This window comes from Rhinolophus ferrumequinum, chromosome 5 (genome assembly GCF_004115265.2).
Source record: "Rhinolophus ferrumequinum isolate MPI-CBG mRhiFer1 chromosome 5, mRhiFer1_v1.p, whole genome shotgun sequence".
Classification (NCBI taxonomy): Eukaryota; Metazoa; Chordata; class Mammalia; order Chiroptera; family Rhinolophidae; genus Rhinolophus; species Rhinolophus ferrumequinum.
This window is the reverse complement of record NC_046288.1, coordinates 59,697,055-59,716,002: the sequence shown is the minus strand read 5'-3', so window position 1 is coordinate 59,716,002 and position 18,948 is coordinate 59,697,055. Positions and strand designations below refer to the sequence as shown.

Sequence of the window (18,948 nt, the reverse complement as noted above, 5' to 3'; positions counted from 1 at the left end):
TTACACAGGTGATGGTATTGCTGAGAAACCAAACTGGAGAAAGTGAAGCAACCCAGAAATTAACAAAAGTAGGAGGCCACTCCCTATGCTGGAGGAACAAAAGATGGAGGCAGTACCATCAGAACCCAGAGAATGCTGTCACCCAACGGAAGCTGGAATCACTGCAACCTGTCCAGCAGGGGCTGCAGTCGTACAGCCACAGGTTGTGCAGGGGTTGTGCAGCCACCTATACAGATAGAACAGAGGAATTCCCTGGTTACTCCCTTCTTCTGCCTTTCAATCTCCCACCACTTCTTCCTATGGCCCAAACCCAGAGGAAGATAGTCATGCAGGAGCCTGAGTAAAGCAGCCTGCTGGGATCTGCTTCCCTGAGGCATAAAGCAGAGCTGAGGAAGGGAGAGGAACGAATCCAGGAGTGGAGAACCAGGATGAGTACTTTCACGCACTCTTAACTTGCATACAGAAGGAGCACATACTGTGGGCCAGGCCTTGCTCCCTGGTGGATATCACTAATGCTCAGGCCAAGGGAAGTCCAGAGGTGGTGGAAGGGTCAGACATCCAAGCACAGAAGTGCCACCCAGAGAAGTGGTGAGACACATCAGAACTCAGAGGAGAGTGTTGCAGTCTGAGAAAGGTATTTTTCATATAGTAACTGTGCTCATAGAATGCCCTCAGGAAAAATGTTAAAAGGTGTCTCTCAAGTGGAAAACACAGGCTCTGTATTCTTATCGCAGAATCTTTTCTCTTAAAAACTCATAAAAAGGTCCTAAAGAACTTATTGTTGCCCTTTTAATTTCTTGTCCCCCATGGTCAAATGATTTCTGAAATTGTTGAGGGATTTTGACTGTCTCTGGAAAATGATGGCTAGAGTAACCCAACCAAAATGAATGAACACGGCAGTAAGTAGGCCATTAGGCAGGAAAGACACACAGCTAAGTGCCTTTGTAGACTACCAGTCAAGCAGGGGCTGAGGAAATGAGAACAAAGTCAGCCTTTGCAAATGTAAAGAGATTTTCCAGTAAAGCGACAATAATTAAAATTACAAAAATGCTTCGATACTGCTTGCTACCCATGAAATCTTTTTTGGCAAAAAGACAGACAGAATAAGTACAGCAGGCTAAGTGATTACTGATAGGTTTGAATTAGGGCCAGATTAAAGGTACTATACTGCCTTGTCGTGCAGGGTGCTTGAGGGGGCAGGCAAATGAGCAGCCTGAACCCTTCCACTAGCATATAATCTGAGGCCACCACGTTCCGTCAAGGCACATTAACAAGTTTTAAAGTCAGTAGTAGGCTGACCATAAACGGTTTTTCTCCCCCCTGATTTATTTATCATTAGTACAAAATATTAACATGAGTCGGATTGATTTCTATGGCAAGAGGCAAATGTTACTGCAATCCCACTAGATGACGTAAGTACAGAATGATCCCGTTTAAAGAGCAAATCATACTCACCCTAAAGAGCCACAGTAGCATTTCCACCCTTCATTGCCCCACAGTGCTTCTAGTTTCTTAGCCAAAGTCTTACAGCCCATGAAGGCTGATAACACCTTCCGTTTAATAGCAGACTAAGAATGCAATCGTCATTAAGAGATTTTTAAGTCTGGGTGTGGCTCCATTTATATTCAATTGTTTTTTTAAAAAATTACGCTTTGCATTTTACTGGGAACCATCCAGATTTTTATTAAAACAGAAATGCTGGGGGGGGGGGAACCTAAAAAAAAAATACTACACAGTTTCTGTTCTGGACCATTAATTTTTCAGTCAGATCTAACTATCATTTAATTGGTTCCTGATGCTAAAACTTGGATTCCACTTTAAACGCTTGAAACTAGAGCATATAGAATAATTTGTTATGCTGAGCTATTCATCCCAAATGTCCAGGGAAAATAAACCAATCTCAAAATAAAACTGGGCTACTTTCTGTGATGACACAAAATTAATAACATAGTCAAAGAAATAAACCTTGAATCTATGTTTGCCAAAAAAAAAAAAAAATCATTAGGGTTTCCATGATGAAGTAATATTTAATTCACATGTTTAATGTAAAAGGTCTATTAACTAAAAAACAAAAAACAAAATTCTGTGAACATAACCTTTACAATTTCTACCTAATTTAACAAGACTAAAAATCATAATTCAGACAAATCTGTTTTTCTTGGGTATGTAAATGAATTTTCAGTACTACTTATTTGTTCTATTTATAGAGCAATTAAAATTAATTCTGGCAATATTTTAATTTTATGATTAATTTCTAGAAGGAAATTTACTTTCCAAAGATTTCAACGCAGTCTACATTGTTACTTTAAATCTAAACTTCAAATCTATAAAAGAAAATGCTTTATAAACACAACATTTTTGTTTTGTTTTGTTTTTGTAAGAGTAGGAAAAAAATTATTGGATAACTTAGGAATTTAACCAGAAAAGTAGCTTGGGAGATCTGCACTGCAAATAGGTTTCTGTTCACACCAAACAGTCAATTTGTAATCTGGCTCAACTAACCAGCTCAGGAAAACAACCTCTGAACAGGAATTCCACACATGCAGATAAGCACTAGTGAAAATCCTTGTGAAATAACAGCTAGTTCAGCAGGAACCAGTGAGATTTAGTAACCAGTTCTCTGGAGAGACGCCAAATTAGTTAGATAATTGTTCTAGCCTAGATGTAGCCCTAAAGGTGCTAAAATCCAAAATTCTTTGAAGTTTTTTTAAGGACAGCTTGTAGGTCCTCAACTATTGAGCAAGTAACAATGTTTCTGTAGCTTCAATAAATGCAAAGTATTTCGAAAGTGAAGGGCTCTCTTTACCACTGAAATGAAGTTTAAAGACAATATAGCTGAGCTATTTTCCAGTGATTGAAACTGCAAAAGAAAAATGAGGAACATAACACACGATTTATTTAATTTAGAGAAGGTTGGGCAGATAGTTTCATAGTCTTCCAAAACTGTTTTACAAATAAACTAAGTTTCATCCTTATTGCTATTGTAACTCTGATCCCAAATCAGTTTCATCCAGATGTAAAATACTAGCTGTGTATATATTTTTACAATTTTTTTTTTTACTAATTAGCTCCTGATTAGTTGTTTTCAATTCGAGTTTTGAGTAGCAGCAGTAGAAACATTTTTGTAATTAAATGATTGTCGCTTTACTGGAAAATCTTACATTTCCAAAGGCTGACTTTGTTCTCATTCTCCTCACTCCCTGCTTAACTTGTAATATATGAAGGCACTTTGGCTGTGTGTCTTTCCAGCCTAATGGCCTCCCACCAACAGTTCAGAATATTTGTGTCAATTTAACTCTCTCTCCTGGCTCTTTCTAGCAACAGTTTCCATTGGTTCATTAGCTTCAGGATATAGTCTGACTTAGTGCCAGGAATTCAACATCTTTCCTCCCCCAAAACCTCTTCCATCTCTGGTGCCACCTAGATCAATGAACAGCGCCCCAGACTCCCATTCCTCCCTCAACCCCGACATCTAATCATCCGCTAAGCCCTGCCCAACGGACCCCCAAATTATGCCTCCATTTCATCTCCTCATTTTCATCCTTTAACAATTGCCTGCAATGACGCTCTTATAATTTTTCGCTTGGACTATTGCAATACTTTATTTGTCTCTGTACATTCCTGTTCTTCCCTTTCCCCTTCTGTTTTAACACTAACCAGGCAGGTCGCTGCACTTTGCAAAATCATCAGTGGCTTCAATGCCTACCTACAGTCTACAAACGAAACTCCTCTCAAAACCTTCTGGACTCCGTCTCTGACCAATCCCCATGTTTATGCCAAGTTGCATGTCCCCAGACTTCTCATTTTCTTTTTATCTTTGAGTCTGCATGAAATATCTTTCCCATCCCAGCCTGTATGACTGTGTAGAGAATTCCTGACAGACTCAGGTTCTCCTTCTTCCTGTAGGGAACCTCCCATTTCCACCCTGGCAGTAGGGCCTTCCCTCCTGGGCACTATTGCACCCACTTTTAGGACACTTCACCCCACTGCCAGGGACTTAGCAGTTTACAGATAGTCCTGAGATCCCCTGAGGCCTGGGATATTTTCTTATCAATTCTTGTATTCCTAATCCAAGTTCCAAGAATCTGAAGCAGGGAGGGCAGTTGCAGAAAGAAAGGAGGAAAAGAGAAAGGGAAGGAAAAAGGAGCGAAGGAAGAAAGGAACAAAAAAAAAGGGGGGGGGGAGACAACAACTTAGACACCTGTGGTAGAATCAATGCTTTTAGCCAACTGTGATAACTAGTGAAACATACAAAGAAAGGAGCACATCTTTCGCCTACACTTAAAATCTTGTGTGTGGGGTCTGAAAAAAATCTGAAAAGACAGAGCAGCCCTAACATAACTGAGTCATATGTTGGGATTGCTTTCTGAAACCAATAGTATCTGAAAGTAAAGAAAATAGTGAATGTCAGAATGGTGTGTGGAGTGGATTTTTCTCCAAAATACACCCTAGAGGTTGAAAAGGGAGAGGAGAGAATCAAGATTGACAAGACATGAGGGGAGCCAAAAAAAAAAAATCACTTTTCCCCTCCCTTCAAAAGGCATCAGAGAAAGAAAAGGGGGATTGTACATTAATGGAAAAAAATCAACCCCTCTGATTACATGTTACATATTTTTTACTGATTCAAAAGAACGGGGGAGGGGCCAAAGGGTGTGTTTTTACTAATGATTAATCTCTTTCTCTCCGTGTTTTTCAACCTGGTGACATTGTTGAACTTGGGGGAGGGTAGAGAAGAATTAAAGTAGTAAAAAGTACGTTTTCTCTGTTTCTACTAGAACAGTATCCTTAACAAAATTTCCCTTGATTGTTCACTTTTATGTACCCTCCGAAATCCCTGTCTGAGAGGGTTTTTCTTTTATGACTTAGCACCTAAACATTCTTTGTCTACTTATTGTGAAGAGTCATCAAATAAAGGAAGTTACAGAACAACATTATTCTCCCAAAAGCAATTTATAATAGATAAGGCATCCTAAGTTTTGTCTGGTTAGAAAGAAGTAATGTTTCTGAGATGATCACTTGTTAAAACATTTGAGAAAGATATGAATGTCTTACTCTAAAGGAGTCTGTTCTTCCTATATGGTGGCAAAAAAAAAAAAAAATAGCCTAACGACACAGCAGGAATAAAGAATTCTCAGTGATTTATTTACAGAGCCCTGAAGCGTATGGTTCTAAACAAGATATTTCCCAGAGCTGCAGCAGCAACCTGCCATAGCACCAGACCCGTTTCAAGCTCCCAGCTACTTCTCCACAGACATTTACCTCTGTTTTCCATGCTACATTTCCTGCTCCAAGGTCAGTAACTTTTTTCTCTCTCCCATATGTCTATCCTATCAAGCTAAACCTCTGAGGTCTCAGTTTCAGTGATGTGGGTGAGACTGACTCAGTGCCATTTAATCACCAGTCAACCCAAACACTAGTCTGTATTTTATCACTAACTACTGCCTGCACCAAATAAGCGATTTAACTTTCCTTCCTTCCTTCATTCATTCATCGAACATATACATAATGGAAACTACTGTACGCCTGGTATGTCACTGAGTCCCAGGGTGGGGGCAAAAGCTAACAACTGCTGCTCTTCAGTGTGAACCCATAATGACAACTGGGTAACAAGTGCTCTAAAAGACGAAACAGAAAGTAAGCACGCAGAGAGGAAGGGGCAAGCACCACTAATGTCTTTCTCCAAAGCCAACGGAAGTTTGCCTTCAAAGGAGAGTGACTCTACTTAACTCCAGAAACAACTATAATATTCTTATGTGCCATTGGATTCACCTTTATTCCTCTTGAGACATAGGTCTGTAAGATCACCTTCTATAGACAGAACTAAGAAGCAAGGGGGAGAAATTATCTAGAAACCTGTTTGGGGGGACAGGAGGGAGGGAATAGCCTATGGAAGAATGTAAACATGTATAAATTATTCAGAGATTTGCTTAGAGTGTCTGTGGAAATGTGATCCAGATTCATTTATGTGGCTGAGAATTAACAAAAGGCCTTCACCAGAGGCCTGCCAGAGCAAATTCATGGAAACTTGTCCAAACTTACAGAGATACAGGACTGCATGGTTTCCAAGACACTGTCATCTTCATCCTCTCCATGCATCAAAGGGATCATCACAGAGCAGGGATATAGAGGCACTGGGGGAAATGTTAAAATCCCAATCTGACCAGAGAAGCTGAGGATCAGAGAGCCATGCAAGTAAACAGCACATCCAGAGTGGACTTCTCTGGTCTTCGAGTACTAAGGCTTTCCCATCAAGACACTGCCACTTATACTTCACTGTGTGAAGACACAGAGCAGAGAGTGTAAAATCTCAATACAAAAACAAGCTTTCAGGTCAGACCGATCAAATAGAGATGTTTAGATCAAATGGAATACATAGATATGATGCAAATGCATTTGATTTCTAGTGCCCCCATTGCCCCACTAAATCACTAGAGTATGTTCTTTGCCATGCTAGGCCTCATGCAGAGAAAGAGTAAACTGAAAAATGAGAGTAGGAGCACAGCCACTTCTTTAAAGACCTTAGAGATTTGGGAGGTTCGTACTTTTTTTATGGACATTTAAAAATTATTAATTATCCCAAGGCATGAAGACAGGATATCTTTTCATTTATTTGTCTTCCTTAATTTCCTTATTCAATGTCTTATAATTGTCAATATACAGATCTTTCACTTAAATTTATTCCTAAGTGTTTCATTATTTTGATGTTATTGTAAATTGATTTTTTTTTAATTTTTCAATTACAGCTGACATTCAATATTATTTCATATTAGTTTCATGGTGTACAGCATAGTGCTTAGACATTTATGTAATTTATGAAATGATCCCCCAACTAGTCTAGCACCCATCTGACACTATACATAGTTATTACAATATTATTGACTATATTACCTATGCTGTACTTTTATATCCCCGTGACTATTTTTAACTGCCAGTTTGTACTTCTTAATCCCTTCACATTTTTTACCCATCCTCCAACCCCCTCTCATCCGGTGACCATCAATTTGTTTTCTGTATCTATGAGTGTGTTTCTGTTTTGTTGTTTTGTTTATTTTCCTCTTTAGATTCCACATATAAGTGAGATCATATGGTATTCGTCTTTCGCTGTTTTACTGATTTCAGTTAGCATAATACCTTCCAGGTCCATCATTGTTGTTGCAAATGGTAATTTTCTTTTTTTTTTTTTTTTTATGGCTGAGTAACAGTCTATTGTATACCTATATGTACCACATCTTTTTTATCCAGTCATCTGTTGATGGGCACTTAGGTTGCTTCCATATCTTCGCTATTGTAAATAGTGCTACAGTGAACATAGGAGTACATATATCTTTTCAAAGTTAGTATTTGGGGTTTCTTCAGATAAATATCCAAAAGTGAAATTGCTGGGTCATATGGTAGTTCTATTTTTAATTTGTTGAAGAAACTCCATATTGTTCTCCATAGTAGCTGCACCAATTTGCAATCCCACCAACAAAACACAAGGGTTCCCTTTTCTCTATGCCCTCACCAACACTTGCTGTTTTTTGATTTATTGATGGTAGGCATTGTGACAGATGTGAGGTGATATCTCACTGTGGTTTTAGTTTGCATTTCTCTGATAATTAATGATATTGAGTATCTTTTCATATGTCTATTGGCCATCTGTATTGTTTGTCCTCTTTGGAGAAATGTCTATTCAGGTCTTCTGCCCAGTTTTTAATTGGGTTGTTTGTTTATTTTGGTATTGAGTTGTGTGAGTTCTTTATAAATTTTGGATATTAACCCCTTTTCAGATGTATCATTGGCAAATACCTTCTCCTATTTGGTAGGCTGTCTTTTCGTTTTGTTGATGGTTTCCTTTGCGGTACAAAAACTAGTTTGATGTAGTTCCATTTGTTTATTTTTTCATTTGTTTTCCTTGCCCACAGAGGTATATCATGATAAATATTACTAAGAGCAATGTCAGAGAGTTTACTGCCTATATTTTCTACTAGGAGTTTTATGGCTTTGGGGCTTACATTTAAGTATTCAATCCATTTTGAATTTATTCTTGTATGTGTGTAATAAGATGGTTCAGTTTAACTTTTTTACATTTATCTGTCCAGTTTTCCCAGTACCATTTATTGAATAGACTGTCTTTACCCCTTTGTATATTCTTGTTTCCTTTGTCATGGATTAAATGACCATATAGGCATGGGTTTATTTTTGGGTTCTCTAATTCTGTTCCATTGATCTATGTCTGTTTTTATTCCAGTACCATGCTGTTTTGATTACTGTAGAGTAGTATGGTTTGATATCAGGTAGCATGATACCTCCAACTTTGTTCTTCTTTCTCAAGATTGCCATGGCTATTCAGGGTCTTTTATGGCTCCATATAAATTTTAAGATTATTTGTTCTAGTTCTGTGAAAAATGCCATTAGAATTTTGATAGGGATTACATTGAGTCTATAGATAGCTGTAGGTAGTATGGACATTTTAACTTTATTTGTTCTTTCTATCCATGAACACAGTATATGCTTCCATTTATTTGTATCTTCTTCAATTTATTTCTTTGGTGTCTTTTAATTTTTTGAGTACAGGTTTTCTATGGAGGTCAATACTTTCTACAGCTGACTAAAGGAGGCTCAGGGATCATGGAGAAGGAAACATCAGTCTTGGAATTAGTTGAGAAATCCACTAAATGCGAAAGATTTTTACCTTGTAAATCCACTCATTCCCTGCAGAAACTTGGGAGAGTTTATCCCTCATCAGCAGAAGGAAAATATGGGTGTAGACTAGGATTCAGCTGAACCCACAACTGAACAGGAAGAGATCTCTCTCCCCAAAAGAGGTCTCCAGTGGTTGATGCGGAAGTAAGTTCAGCTGTACAAAAGTTATCAAATCTGGTACTGCACCACAAGACTTGGGGACTGCACCAATGGAAGGACTCTGCTCCTGTATTCATGGTATATTGGTTTAGCTTTGGTATACCTAAAATAATAGTTTCTTAAATAAGATCGGAGTTTATTTCTCTCTCAAGTGTCAGTTCAAGCAATCCAGTGGGCATGGCAGTTCCACGGTTTCAGGAACCCAGGCTCCTTCTAGCTTGTTGCTCAATCATGGCTGCACTAGCTCTGGAACTTCCACCATACTGCAGCCAGCAGAGAGAAGAGAAGGAAAAAGCATATCCTCTCCCTTTAAGGACACAATCTAGAAGTTGCACGCCGTACTATTGTACTCTTGTTAATATTTTATTGGCTAGAAGGCCATCATGTGAGCACACTCAGTTACACAGGAGGCCCAGCTAAAAATTCTGCTATAGAAACAAGGAAGAGCAGATATCAGAGGACAGCCAGCTGTTTCTGCCACAGACCCAAACTTGAAGGGTCTTTTCTAACAAGGTTTCCCCTTCTTCCCTCAACTCAACCAGCACTTTGCTATGTGAGGCTCTTGTCCCAGCTGAACTGCAACCCCATTTCTGAAGCACTAAGTAACTAGCCATTCCTAATATTGGGAGCCACAAGCTCAAAAATTGCTGACAAAGACTCTGCTCCAGAGTGATTAGCCTCATGAATATGCTACTGATAATTTTTTAGCACTTGCTTTAAGACAAGTATAAGAATTATTATAATTTGTAAATAAAAGAAATATTACCTATTTAATAGGAAAATATCAATCCATGAGAAATCAGTGGTCTCTGTCCCCTATTAGAGAAATCATGTACTTTTTGGCATTTTAAGAATATTGCATTATTTTAATATACTGGAGATATTTTTGTAAATGATGGAAGTGTTACTGTTAATTTTAACAGTAGTTTTACAGTGGTAATTAAGGGCACATTTCCCAGTTCTCTCTCCATTTACCTACCTTAAGCAGTCACTACATTACTAAAGGGAGAGTACGTTAAATCTGAGGTTAAAATGAATCATACCCAGTTCCAATCAAAATTGTGTTGAATGTATGCATGGAATTTATGTGGATTAATGTTACTCACAGCAAAGATACCAAAAAATACATTCCATGTGACAGGAAATTTGAGGTTCTCACCACGGTCAAGAGCATGTATACATACCATCCAGTAGTTATGTTACGTTGTAAGGGCACTTTCAAACATCTTGTATATGGCAACATTAAATATGGGTCTGGAAACCAGTTAGAAAAATCCCTAAACTGAGTTTGAGGGCTTAACAATATAAATTGCAGAAGAGAGAATCTCCTACAGAAACTCCTCTACAATGTAACACCACAAACAGCCATCCAGAAACATATTTCATCAGCTGAGTAAGATCCCCTTGGCAGGCCATCTCCCAAGGGTAAGCCACAACATCTGTAACTTCTCCAACTCTGGGAGAAAGATGACATTCTCTGAATCCTCGAGGAACCGTATTTTCCCCTTAGAACAAAAGGCATCATCCTAGAACACAGGCCTTGTAAGCTTTATTACTACTGCCAAACCCCACCATCTCCCCTCCCCCAAATGCATACACTGTCTGACACATGCACGCGCGCACACAAACAGAGAAATCACTATAAAGAATATAATTTCTTGGGGGTGGGGGGTGGGAGATGAGGGTAAGGGGGATCAAATATATGGTGATGGAAGGAGAACTGACTCTGGGTGGTGAACACACAATGGGATTTATAGATGTTGTAATACAGAATTGTACACCTGAAATCTATGTAATTTCACTAACAATTGTCACCCCAATAAATTTTAAAAAAAGAATATAATTTCTAACAAAAATAATCACATCACTCATTGATACTTTCAGTCAAATAAGGCTATGTGACCTCTGGGAGAGTTAGACTTTCACTTTTTGCAATTTCATTGGAAAACGAAAAAGTCATCTGTGGCAGAGCCTGGAAGCTGCTTATCCTTGATGTCCTTCTTGGGAACAGAACTCTGATTTTTACTCGGGCACATTGCCCTCAAAATAAAAGAGGATATTTACCAGCCTCCTCTCAGCTAGGTGTGACCACATACCACAGTCCTGCCAAATGAGAGGGTAAGTAGGTAACTTCCGGCAGGCCTGTTGAAAGGATCTAACTCAGATGGGAGAGCACTTTGTCCTTCTGCCTTCCTTCCTCCTGATTTGCAACATGGATACGATGACTGGAGCTGTCACAAAGAGATGGCCCAAGTGGCCATCTTGGACCATGAGGTAACTTTCAGAATGTAAGCCATGCCTAGGATGATATCGTAGTTAAGGTAGGCTAAGCTGCTATAGCAAAGAATATCCAAACTCTATCTTGGAAAACAGATTGCTTTTCTCTCATGTTCTGGGTCAAAGTGAGGGTTCCAGACAATAGGCAGTTTTGCTCCAGTCATTCAAGGACTCTGGCTCACAGTGTCATGTTTGGTATGTGGCTTCCAAAGCCATGCTAGCTGTCACCATCCAGCCAAAGACAAAATGGAGAAGTGGAAGGGCAAGAAGTCAAAGGAAATAGAGTAGAAGGCCAGGATCAGAGATCTCCTCTTAGGCAAATGAGGAGCTGCCAATATCATTTCTCCACACATTCCATTAGCAAGAGCTTTATCACATGACCCCATCCATCTACAAGGGGGATTGGAAAATTCAGCACCTAATGGTACAGCCACATTTCAGCTACAATTCTATTACTATGGAAGAAGAGGAGAAACAGATTTTAATAAACAGATGCCAGTCTCTGGACAGATGGCAAGGCAGGATGATACTGTGTTTCCCCGAAAATAAGACCTAGCTGAACCATCAGCTCGAATGCACCTTTTGGAGCGAAAATTGATATAAGTCCTAGTCTTATTTTAATATAAGACCCGGTCTTATATTAAGTTATAAGACCGGGTCTTATATTAATTTTTGCTCCAAAAGACGCTTTAGAGCTGATGGTCCAGCTCAGTCTTATTTTCAGGGAAACACGGTAGCAGTCTGGGCCCTAATGGCACCTTGGATCTGTGCTCTATACCGACTACATCTACATTTCTTTTATTTGAGAAAAAAATCAATTTTTATGTTGGTAAACCACTTTTATTTTGGAGGGTTATTTTCCTTTCTTTTTTTCTTTCTTTCTTTGCAGTCAAACATGATCCTAAATGCTACACATTATTAGATTTTTCCTTTAAACATAGAAACATTTTGGTTTATGAGTACAAAATACATATGAGTCAATTAAACAATTATGGTATTTACACTATAAAACATTACTCTTACAAGATCTTGGAAATTATGGCTGCAATTTTGAGTTAGCTTTTAAAATGGAACTTTTTCTTATCTTTCCTCATATTATTTGTCTTTTTACTGTGAAATACCATGTGACTGCTCTGTGGCCTAAATATTAATAATATTTTTTTAAAAAAAGATTTATTTATAGAGAGAAACAAATTTTAGACTTAGAAATTATCTGGTAGTGGACACCTTTTTAATCCAGGTAACTTAATATATCATATACTCAATTCTCCATTTTTGAATTATGATTTCCAAAATAGGAAGAATCACTTACCTAATTTATAAAATTGTCTATGCATTTAAAAAAAACAACAACATAGAAAGCAAGATACAGATTTCTCATGTAGAAACATTTAGTAAGTAATTTCAAGTGATATGCTTCATTTAATAATGCATAACTTTTTTCTTGAGATTGGTAAAAATAGCATTCAAATTTAAGAGACTCTTGTGCTACTTTGAAATCATTTTTTGTTGAGTTTTGCTTTTTTGTTTCTTTTTGTTTTTGCAATTTCCTAGTCTTTCATATATTTTGTGTAAGGTATCTGAATGCATTCTAACCATGTTTTGTAGAGCACACATGTACACATAAAACTTGCTTTGGGAGGATCATTCATAAATAAAAACTCATTAAATCTGATTCTCCTCAATGCTTCAGTTAACATAGTAATCCTTATAAGTGATATCATCACAGCAACATCAAATTGAAATGCTTTGGAAATCTGCTTGTTAACTTCAATGAGATTTTTAAGTATGGGAACCAAAAGACATGGGTTCCAACCTTATGGACCAAAACTCGGCAATCTGATCTTGAGCAAGTCCCTTACTTGCTTTTGATTTCATTGTTCTGATTTATTAAACAAATGTTCAAGTCAAACAACTTCTATAATTTTGTTCTTCTCTACCAATTATTTTTCCAGTTCTAAAGTTCCCCTGACCCTATGACCGCAAGGCCAAGCTTTGTATGGCCATACATATAGAGCAAATGGCATAACCTCTTAATAAAAATCCTTAGGAACATGGGAGTAGTCCATCTCAGAAATGGATACAGAGTTGTGCAAGTCATGAGGCTATGTTCTCCACCCTCCATGACAACTTTTAGTAACACTGATAGTTATCTTTTACTAGGAGTTTATTATTTGCCAGGTACTGTGCCAAGTGAATTACATGCAATGTCTCAGTTAATCCTCCTGACAACCCCGTGAGGGCAGTGGTATTATCCCCATTGCACAGATGAGGAATTGGAGGCTTAGAGTGATTAAATAACTTGCCTGAGCTATGCTGAGTGTAGAACCCAGAGCTGCCTGGCTCCTGAGCATAGGTTCTCCAACACTATGACATGACTGCAGAATGTCAGGTCAGCCTGGCAAACTGCTCTCTTGCCCCTACTCATGACATTTCAGTCACCCATATTTAATTACACCATGAAGTCTCCATTTAAACATTCTTTGTGTCTCTCCCTACTCCATGCCATTACTTCTCCTAATAATAGAGATGAACATTAATTGAGCACTTGCCACAGAGCTTTGCTCTTTAAATAGATTGTCTCATTTCACAACAATCCTCTGAGATATATATACCATTGTTCCCTCCAGGGAAGGACACAGAGGTACAGAAAAGGTAAGTACATTGTCCAAGCTACCCAGCTAATAATTGAAAAATTAGTGCATGAACCTAATTCTAAATCCAAAGTAAATAAAAAATGTATAAATTCTGGTAACATTCTAAATTAACACGTATTGATCCTTTGCAATGTGCTAGGCCCTGTGCTAATGTTTCACATAAACCATCACATTTAATCTTATAAGCAAGGTATCATTGTTATTACTGTCATTTTTCAGATAACAAAACCCACACAGTGTCTCAAACAGACCACTGGTTAGAACTACTAGTTTTATTCTCTCAACAAATTACTTACTCTGACTCTGCCTCAGTTTTCCCATGTGTGAAATGAGTGTGTTACGAGGATTAAATGTGTTAATATATGTAAAGCATTTGAAACAGTCTATGGCACAGTAAGAATCATATGACTGTTAAGGCAAAATAAATAAAAACTCAGACTTTGCCTTTTACTACCAAAGTTACTTTATCTCTTTGTGCCACCATTTAGTCATTTGCAAAATAGATATAATAACTATGCCTACCCTGCAGTGTTATTTTGAGAAGGAAAAGAGTAAATATGTATAGAGAATAAATGAGTAGATATGTATTAAAACAGTACATTGCACATAAGTGTTCAATAAATGTAAGTTTTTGTTGTTGGTATTATTAGGATTACAGCATTATTATCATTTTGATCCTTTTCTCAGTCATACAAAAAAACCCTTCTCTGTCTCAGGAGCAATCAAGCCAGCCCTGCCTTTTTCTTCAAAGGAGCAGAAGTGAGGCCTAAGGTGGTCAGCAATTCAGGTCATTTCAAGGTGAGCAATACATATACGTTACAGAAGGCCTTTTTCCTCATAACTCACCCCCAGGAGGGCAAGAACGATTCTCAGTATCTGGGCATGAATGGTACTGCGCCATGCAAATCAGTATGTAATTATACCCTTTCTTGAAATGATTTCTAAGAATGTGCCTGACTGCAAGGCTCTCAGGGCAGGGCCTTGACATCTACTGTTTTGGTGGCTCCCACAGCGTAAGCTCTAGTCCAAAGAATGGACTGATTGCTTGTTTGACTGACTGACATAACAACTGGCCCTCGCGTCCAAGCTGCTTAGCTGGGAGCGCAGGCAGTCCTGCTCCCCAAGGCAGCATTGCAGGACAGCTACACGCTGCCAGGGCCTAAGTACCTGGATTAGAAGCCTGCCTCCTCCGTTTTCGGATTATGTGAACTTAAGTAATTTAACCCCTTTCTTTGTACCTTAAAAAAAAATCTCTAAAATGGGAACCATAAAAATCTCTGCTCTGGGGATTAATTGAATTCATCATATAAGTCCTTAGATAAGTGTCAGTACATAATAAGTGCTCAATGAATGTCAACACTATTGACCGACTCATACAACTACGTGTGTCCCTGAAAATAAGTCCGGGTCTTATATTAATTTTTGCTTCAAAAGACGCATTAGGGCTTATGTTCAGGGGATGTCATCCTGAAAAATCATGCTAGGGCTTATTTTCCGGTTAGGTCTTATTTTCGGGGAAACACAGTAACAACGTAGTCTGGGCTGTCCATTCACTTCACAGTCATGTGGTGTGTCTCTGTTTGAAAGTAGAACAGAGGGAGTTTCCCTCCTTTTGTGGGTGTAGGCTGTCAGTCCTGCAGGGAGAAAGCTTCCCACAGCAGCTGTGCCCTGCCCATCGCTCCAGCAGTTAATGTGTGCCAAGTGTACATACCTTCATGAATCATTTTGGCTGTTAAGAAGCATTCACCAACATGACCTTCTCTTTTCTTCTTGAGCCATGTTAATAAGGCTATATCACTTGCCACTCACACTTATATACACATGCAAAATAAATTAATCTTGCAATAGTTATATCATGTAGACTTGTCCTTGGGCACTAAGAATAATATCTGCTTCTTCTTTGCCTTATTCTGTCACTAAACATTGACTGAGTGTCCCACAACCTAGACACAGGGCTAGGTACTGCAATCATAACAGTGAAAATCCAATTTTAGACCAAAGTTTATCATCTGGGGGTTAGAGGAGATGAAATAGAAAGAGAAGTAAATGGGCAAATGTATACCCGTGTGGTAACTAAGCATAGGTGGGGTATGAGGGGTGGGGTTTTAAAACTGAGGCACCAAACCAAAAATCAGAGATTCAAAAAAGGCTTCCCAAGAGAAAGAGGCATCTAAGCTAAGACCTTAAGCAAAAGTACGTTCTCATAATTATCCATTATGTGCATGGAGAAACTGAGGCAGGATGACGCCCATTTGAAGCTGTAAAAATGCATGAGAGTCTTAGGAACAAGACATTGTTCTAAAGACTTGGAGTTATTTACTTCCACCATCACACCATGCTCCCTCCCTCCAAAAGATCTAAACATTTTAAGTTTATGAGTCTGACCACTTCAATGGCATTCCTTACCCAGGCTATAAAATTCTAACCCTGCCACCACAGAGCTGTTTTTTCTGAATTTCACAAACTTAGAGATAACACTGACTCTAGTTTTCTGGCCAGCAACAGTAATGGAGCCCAGGACCTCGGTTTGTATTTGAAGACAAACTTTACAACTGCAAAAATGCTTTTGCCTGTGAAATCCAGGCCAGGAGCTGAGAGTAGAAGAAAGGAGCTTTCTCTGAGATTTGCTGCTTTGGGAAAGCGAGAACTTTCTAACCGTTTTGTAAATCTTGGTTTTCTCTTCAAAGTTGTTTGGGGAGGTTTTTGCATCAATGCAGGAAAATATCATGTCATAGCAATACCTTTATAATAATAGAAATGCTCTATCTTTTCAAAAATAAATACTTTGTATGAAAAAGTTAAGTAGCTATGATGTAATTATATCTCATTTGATATTGACTATTCAGCAAAAGTAAAGAGGTTAGATCAACATGTCAGTTTTGCTCAAAGGCATCAGCACATAACCTATGTCATAAAAGAGCTTATAAGTAAGATTTTTTCCCTATATTTCACATGTATGCATATGTCCATCCTCTTGGCTCTGATAATATCACACAAGCCTTCATTAACCAAGGAACTTTATATGCCATGGTAAAACTAGTTCAACCAAAATATTCAATGATGTCCTTTGCCAAGCATGTGAAGGCTATTGCTCTTACAGCCAAATCTGGCCTACTTCCATTCTTACAATCACGTAATTTGACAAATGAGACATCCCCACTCCCACCCCAATTCACTCAGTCAGATTGATTCTGCTATATCAGTCTAAGTTCATAACAAAACTGAGAAATTGTTATTAAAAGAAAGAAAGATGTTATTTTGGCATAATTATAATCAGTAACTTGAGGCGTGCCAAAGTTAAGTCAATAAAGGTTATTTATAAAGCATGAGTTACCACAGTACTGTTAGGAATAAATAGAACCCAGGACTTCAATTTCTAACTTCAGCTAACTCTTTCTCACCCGAAAGAAAGAAGTACCTCTGAAGTTCTAGAAAACGAATAGCGTCAGCAAGGCTAGATTTTGCATTCATTATTGAAAGAATAGTTTAGAAATGAAACGTGATAATAATCAGATGTTCACTCCTACAAGAAAGAATGGATTCATATCAACTTTTGCTGGCATCATCTGACTGTAAATGTTCTATGCCTGTAGAGCTGAATATAGGCCAAAGAAAGATATAGGCCAAAGTGCATGGGAAGTTCAGAGAGAGAGCCTGAGGGTAGAAAGCATGTTCACTCAGGGCAATTCTCTTTATTGAGTACTCTACAGTTTACAAAATTGGTTTTAATTTGACCAAAACTCATCAAGTGCCTTCTGTGTGCTGGCATTGAACTAAGAGCTCTGGTGTCAGTGACCAGCAAGGAAATCAAAGTCCCATCCCTGCCATCTCATTTAATCCTTGAAACAACTCATAAGAGGTGGATGTTATCCCTATCTTATGGTTAAGAAAAATGAAGTTGAACAGGATTAACTGATTTTCCGAAGATCCCGGAGTAGTCAGACTGAGAAAGTAGTAAGAATCTGAACACTGGTTGTTTGGTTCCCAGACCAGCTCTGTGTAAAATAAATCACTCCACCTCCAGGGGGTGCTCTTGAGCCCTCTTGTGGTCATGTTTAGAGCTTTGTCTGCTTAAACCACCTACTGTCTGGAGGACAGCTCCAGCAGTCAGCCCACTGACTGACCTTTGAACAAGAGGTTGGAGAATGGAAGAAGATTCAGAAACTGGAGATGAGGGTGGGGTGGAAGGAGTGATGTAAAAAAAGGAGTTAAGATTCTAATCTCAACCCTTCTCTCCTCCCCATACGTGAATAAGGGGAAAATTGTCATTATTTTAAAGTAGCTGCTAATTGTAACATTAATGTGTTAACACACATTTTAAATAAGGTTGGCTTCCACCAAATTTTATAGTTGCTCAAAAAAAGTTTAGCTGGTTACATGAAGGATGTAAAACTTACTCCTAGATTCAAAATTATTTCATATTCTGCCAAAATCATGCAATAACAAAGTCCACACTCATTATTAATCTTTAGGCTGTGGTTCTCAGCACCAATGAACATTAAATTTACCTGCAAAGCTTTTAAACATTATCAAGTCCCTGATCTTCCACAGACTGAATCAGAAACTCTAGGGATGGAACCTCAGCTTGAGTTTTGCTTCAAAGCTCTCCAGGTGATTCTTTGAGTTTTGCTTCAAAGCTCTCCAGGTATCAGAGGTTGATAACCTCAGTCTTTCAGTGGATCAAAGTGTGGTCCTGGAGACCAGCAGCAGTAGCAGCAGCAGCAGCATTATCTGGGAACCTGTTAGAGATGCAAATTCTCTGACCCTACCCCAGATCTACTAAAGCAAAACTGTGGGGGTGAGGCCCAGCAAGCTGTGTTTTTAAGAAGATCCTACGTGATTCTGGCACACGCTCAAGTTTGAGAACCAATGCCTTAGAATATTTGTTAGGCAAAGAGCTATGATCTATCGAATTAAACATCCAAAACAGCTCCTAAGTCATTTCCTAACATTGGAAAGGATAAGCCACTTGAAAAACATACTTTGCATTTGGGAAAATAAGGACTACAGCAAATAAATTTAAATTAAATGACGTAAAAAAAAAAACTCATTTAATTCATTTTTTTCTGAACTTTTCCCGTATTTTTCATTGATTTTTTTTCCTTCTGTTTCTAGTGATCAAATGCTGACATTTTTCAGAGTGCTGGCCTAATGGAAATGAGTTCCCGTT

General features: G+C 38.4%; 1 pseudogene; it reads left to right on the top strand.

Moving 5' to 3' along the window:
• The window catches only part of LOC117022106 (60S ribosomal protein L35a-like), a 125,142-nt pseudogene extending 106,581 nt beyond the window's left edge, over positions 1-18,561 (top strand).
• The last annotated feature ends 387 nt before the right edge of the window (positions 18,562-18,948 follow it).